Source organism: Artibeus jamaicensis, unplaced genomic scaffold (assembly GCF_021234435.1).
Source record: "Artibeus jamaicensis isolate MK-2021 breed Jamaican fruit bat unplaced genomic scaffold, CSHL_Jam_final contig_475, whole genome shotgun sequence".
Classification (NCBI taxonomy): Eukaryota; Metazoa; Chordata; class Mammalia; order Chiroptera; family Phyllostomidae; genus Artibeus; species Artibeus jamaicensis.
The window spans coordinates 5116666-5121926 of record NW_026521852.1 but is presented as its reverse complement, the minus strand read 5'-3'; the positions used below and the strand labels follow the sequence as shown (position 1 = coordinate 5121926).

The window sequence follows — 5261 nt, the reverse complement described above, 5'->3', positions numbered from 1 at the left end:
AAAAACTGCTCGAACTAATTAATGACTTTGGCAAAACAGCTGGTTACAAAGTCAATCTCCGGAAATCAAAGGCATTTTTGTATACCAACAATGAATTAGCAGAAGCAGAAATCAAGGGAAAAAATCCCATTCAATATAACAAAAACAAAAATAAATACTGGGAAGCCCTGGCTGGTGTAGCTCAGTGGATTGAGCGCGGGCCTGCGAACCAGACAATCGCGGTTTGATTCCCAGTCAGGGCACATACTGGGGTTGCAGGCCAGTTCCCTGCAGGCCAGTTCCCAGCAGGGGACACATGAAAGGCAACCATACATTGATGTTTCTCTCCCTCTCTCCTTCCCTTCCTCTCTAAAGATAAATAAATAAAAAATCTTTAAAAAAAAAAAGGAACTGAACATTATTCGGTTCCTTTAAAAAAATATATCTGGGAATAATCCTAACCAAGGAGGTAAAAGACCTGTATGCACAAAACTACATGGCCCTGAAAAAAGAAATCAAGGAAGACACAAACAAATGGAAACATATACCTTGTTCGTGGATTGGAAGAATTAACATCATCAAAATGTCCATACTACCCAAAGCAATATACAGATTCAATGCAATACCTATCCAAGTACCAATGACGTATTTCACAGACATAGAACAAACACTTCAAAAATTTATATGGAACCATAAACGAGCCCAAATAGCAGCTGCTCTTTTGAGAAAGAAGAACAAAGTAGGAGGGATCACAATACCTGATATCAAACTGTATTACAAGACCACTGTAATCAAAACAGCCTGGTACTGGCATAAAAACAGGCACATAGACCAATGGAACAGAACAAAGAGCCCAGAAATAAACCCAAATCTCTACAGTCAATTAATATTTGACAAAGGGGGCAGTAACATAAAATGGAGTAAAGATAGCCTCTTCAACAAATGGTGTTGGGAGAACTGGACAGCTACGTGCAAAAAAAAAAAAAAAAAAAAGAAACTTGAGCACAGACTTACACCATACACCAAAATAAATTCAAGGTGGATAAAAGACTTAAACATAAGCTGTGACACCAGTAAAGTCCTAAAGGAGAACATGGGCAAGAAAATCTCAGATATTTCACACAGCAACATTTTTACTGATATGTCCCCTAGAGCAAGGAATATAAAGGAAAGAATAAACAAATGGGATCTCATCAAAATTAAAAGCTTCTGCATGGCTAAAGAAAACAGTATTAAAATTAAAAAACAACCAAATGTATGGGAAAATATATTTACCAATGTTACCTTATACAAAGGTTTAATCTCCAAAATATACAAAGAACTTACACGACTCCACTCTAAGGAGACAGCCAACCCCATTAAAAAATGGGAAAAGGACTTGAACAGACACTTCTCCAAGGAGGACATACAGAATATCCAGAGACACATGAAGAGATGCTCAATATCGTTAGCTATCAGAGAGATGCAAATTAAAACCACCATGAGATACCAGTTTACACCAGTCAGGATGGCTATCATAAACAAAGCAACAAACAACAAATGTTGGAGAGGTTGTGGGGAACGGGGGTCCTTAGTTCACTGTTGGTGGGATTACAGACTGGTACAACTATTATGGAAAACAATATGGAATTTTCTCAGAAAAATAAAAATTGACCTGCCTTTTGACCCAGCAATTCCACTATTAGGATTATATCCTAAGAATCCCAAAACATCAATATCAAAGAACCTATGCACCACAATGTTCACAGCAGCACAATTTACAATAGCCAAGAGTTGGAAGCAACCTAGATGCCCATCAGTAAATGAATGGATCAAAAAATTGTGGTACATATTGTGGTACACAAAGGAATTCTATGCAGCAGAGAGAAAGAAGGAGCCTACAACCTTACCACAACCTTAAAGTGTAGACTTACTACCCTTTGCAACAACATGGATGGAACTGGAAAGCATTATGCTGAGTGAAATAGGCCAGGTGCTGAAAGACAAATACCATATGATCTCACCTTTAACAGGAAGCTAAACAACAAAACAAACAAACAAGCAGAATAAAAACAAAGACACTGAAATAGAGAACAAGGGGATAGTGACTAGAGGAGAGAGGGAAGGGAATTTAAGGGCAAAAAAGGGGAGGGATTTGTAGGAACAAATAGGAAGGACATAGGGATGAGAACTAAGGGGGGTGGAAATGGGAGGGAGGTGGGGAGCACAGGGTGGTGGGGGCTGTGATGGGAGAAATAGACAAAAACTGTACTTGAAAAATAACTAAAGAAAAACTTTTAAAAAGCAGCAGAGAAACTGTAAAATAAATAAATAAATAAATATTAAAAAAATAAAAGCATAAAAGCATCAAAAAACATCAGTGGGACATAATGAAGGCAGTATTGAGAGGGAAGTTCATAGCAATACAGGCCTACCTAAAAATGAGAATCATTTCAAATACATACCCTATCCCTACATCTAGAAGAATTGGAGGAACAATAACAAACAAATCCCAGAGTGTGTAGAAGGAAGGAAACAACTAATATCAAAGCAGAAGTAAATGACATAGAGAATAAAAGAAAAATTCAAAGGATCAATAAATCTAGGAACTCTAAAAAGATAAACAAAATCAACAAGCTGTTAATCAGACTCTTCAAGAAAAAAAGGGAGAGGACCCAAATAAATAAAATCAGAAATGAAAGAGGAGAAATTACAACAAATACCACAGAGATACAAAGGATTGTTAGAAATTACTATGAACAACTATATGTCAAAAATTTTTGAAAGCCTGGAAAAACAGACAAATTGCAAAAAACATATAATCTTCTAGAACTGAATCAAGAAGGTGCAGAAAGCTTGAACAAACCAATAAAAGCTACTGAATTTGAAGCAGTAATCAAAAACTCCCTGCACACATAAGCTGAACTGGATGGTTTCACAGGAGAATTTTACAAAACATTTAAGGAAGCGCTAACCTCGATATTTCTCAGATTATTCCAAAAGGTCCAAGGATAAAGAAGACTTCCAAACTTCTTTTATGAGTCCAGCAGCATCCTAATTCCAAAACTAGATGAAGACACAACAAAGAAATAAAACTATAGGCCAATACCACTATGGCCAATGAACATAGACGCTAAATTCCTCAACAAAATATTGGCAAGCCCCAACGAGCAACATATTAAAGAGATTATACACCATGATCAGATGGGATTCATCCAGGAATGAAAATATGGTACAATGTTTCTAAATTAATAAACATAATACATCACATAAACAAAAGGAAAGACACATATCACAGGCTCATATCAATAGATGAGGAAAAAGCATTTGGTAAGGTATAGCACCCATTAATGATAAAAACACTCAGCAAGGTGGGATTAGAGGGAACATACCTCAACATGATAAAGGCCATATACAAGAAGCCTACAGCCAATGTCATACTCAATGGGCAATAACTAAAAGTTTTCCCACTGTGATCAGACACAACAAAAGGGTGTCCACTTTCACCACTTCTATTCATCAGAGTGGTAGTCCTAGCCACAGGGATCAGGCAAGAAAAATAAATAAAAGACATCCAAATTGGAAAGAAGGAAGTAAAACTGTCATTGTTTGCATTTGACATCATAGTGTGTGTAGAAAAACCCTATATACTCCATCAAAAAACTATTTGACCTCATAAGTGAATTTGGCAAAACAGCAGGATACAAAATCAATGTTCAGAAATCGAAGACATTTTTGTACACCAACAATGAAATATCAGAAATAGAAATCAGGAAAAAATACCATTTGGTATAGCAACAAGAAAAATAAAGTACCTAAAAATAAACTTACTCAAGAAGGCAAGTGCTCGCTTTGGCAGCACATATACTAAAATTGGAACGATACAGAGAAGATTAGCATAACCCCTGTGCAAGGATGACACGCAAATTTGTGAAGCTTTCCATATTAAAAAAAAAAAGAAGGCAAAACACCTGTACTCAGAAAACTACACAACACTGAAGAAAGAAATCAGGGAAGACACAAACAAATTGAAACATATACCGTGTTCAAGAATTGTAAGAATTAACATAATCAAAATTGCCATACTATCTAAAGCAATTTAAAAATTCAATGCAATCCCTATTAAAACACCAATGACATATTTCACATATATAGAACAAACATTTCAGAAATTTATATGGAACCATAAATGGTCCTGTATAGCCTCAGCAATTTTGAGAAAGAAGAGCAAATTAGGAGGGATCACAATACCTGATATTAAACTATATTACAAGGCCACTGTAATCAAGACAGTCTGATACTGGCATAAAAACAGACACATAGATCAGGGGAACAGAATAGAGAGCCCAGAAATAATCCCAGTTCTCTGTGATCAATTGATATTCGACAAAGGGGGCAGCAGCATAAAATGGAGCAAAAATAGCCTATTCAACAATTGGTGTTGGGAGAGCTGGACAGCTACATGCAAAAAAAATGAAAGTCAACCAGCAACTTACACTATGCACAAAAATAAATTCAAAGTGGATAAAACAGGCGGAACTAGAAGATGGCGGCAGAGCAGGATGAAGAGGATTGTGCTTCCCCCCACACATGGGAGAAAAACCTGGCTGATCTGCAAAGGAACACAGCAAATAGCCAACAGTGCCCCAGCATATAAGAAAATAGGAGACCAGAAATTGTAGCGGACACTGAAAGACTAGAAGATGAGGAGACAGCTGCAGAACAATAAGGTCCAAGGCACCAGCACGGCAGCCTCAGCCTGCTCCTGCTGCCAGGGGTCCGGTGCCAGGTCTGCCACGGACTCTTTGGGAGCCAAGGGTCGGCAGCAGGGTTCTTGGGAGAGAGCTGAATCATCAGCTCCCTCCCTCCCCAGCCGGGTGTGGTTTGAGCAACACCGGGAGAGACCTATTTGCTTGAAGTTGTAGAGAGAGGAATGGGCATGAGGAGGCAAACATGGGGGCCTTGATCACCCATGGAGTCTGTGGTGGCCAGCTTGGGAGAATTGAGAATTGCAGTGTAGGGCTCTGACCCCGACTGTCGCCAGTCTGGCTGGAGAATTGGGCTGAGCTGTGCAGCAGGATTGAGTGAGAGAAATTTCTTGAACAGTAAACTGATTGCAGGATCCTCCTGCCACAGCTGCTCGACCTACTACCCACCCAGCCTGGCAGTGATCCCAAGGTTGGGTGGAGGGCCTTGCATTCCCTGTAGCACTGAAAAAGTTTTGCGCCCAAGCCTGCAGGACCAGGGAAGCCTGGCCCAGCGTACGCACCCATACCCCAGCCCACAGTGATGACTCCTGGGAA

The 5261-nt window shown here is 39.0% G+C and overlaps 1 non-coding gene across 1 annotated transcript; it reads left to right on the top strand.

Moving 5' to 3' along the window:
• Positions 1 to 3801: 3801 nt before the first annotated feature.
• Positions 3802 to 3908, top strand: LOC119063427 (U6 spliceosomal RNA). The gene has a single exon (XR_005085181.2). It is a non-coding gene; the product is annotated as a U6 spliceosomal RNA (small nuclear RNA).
• The last annotated feature ends 1353 nt before the right edge of the window (positions 3909 to 5261 follow it).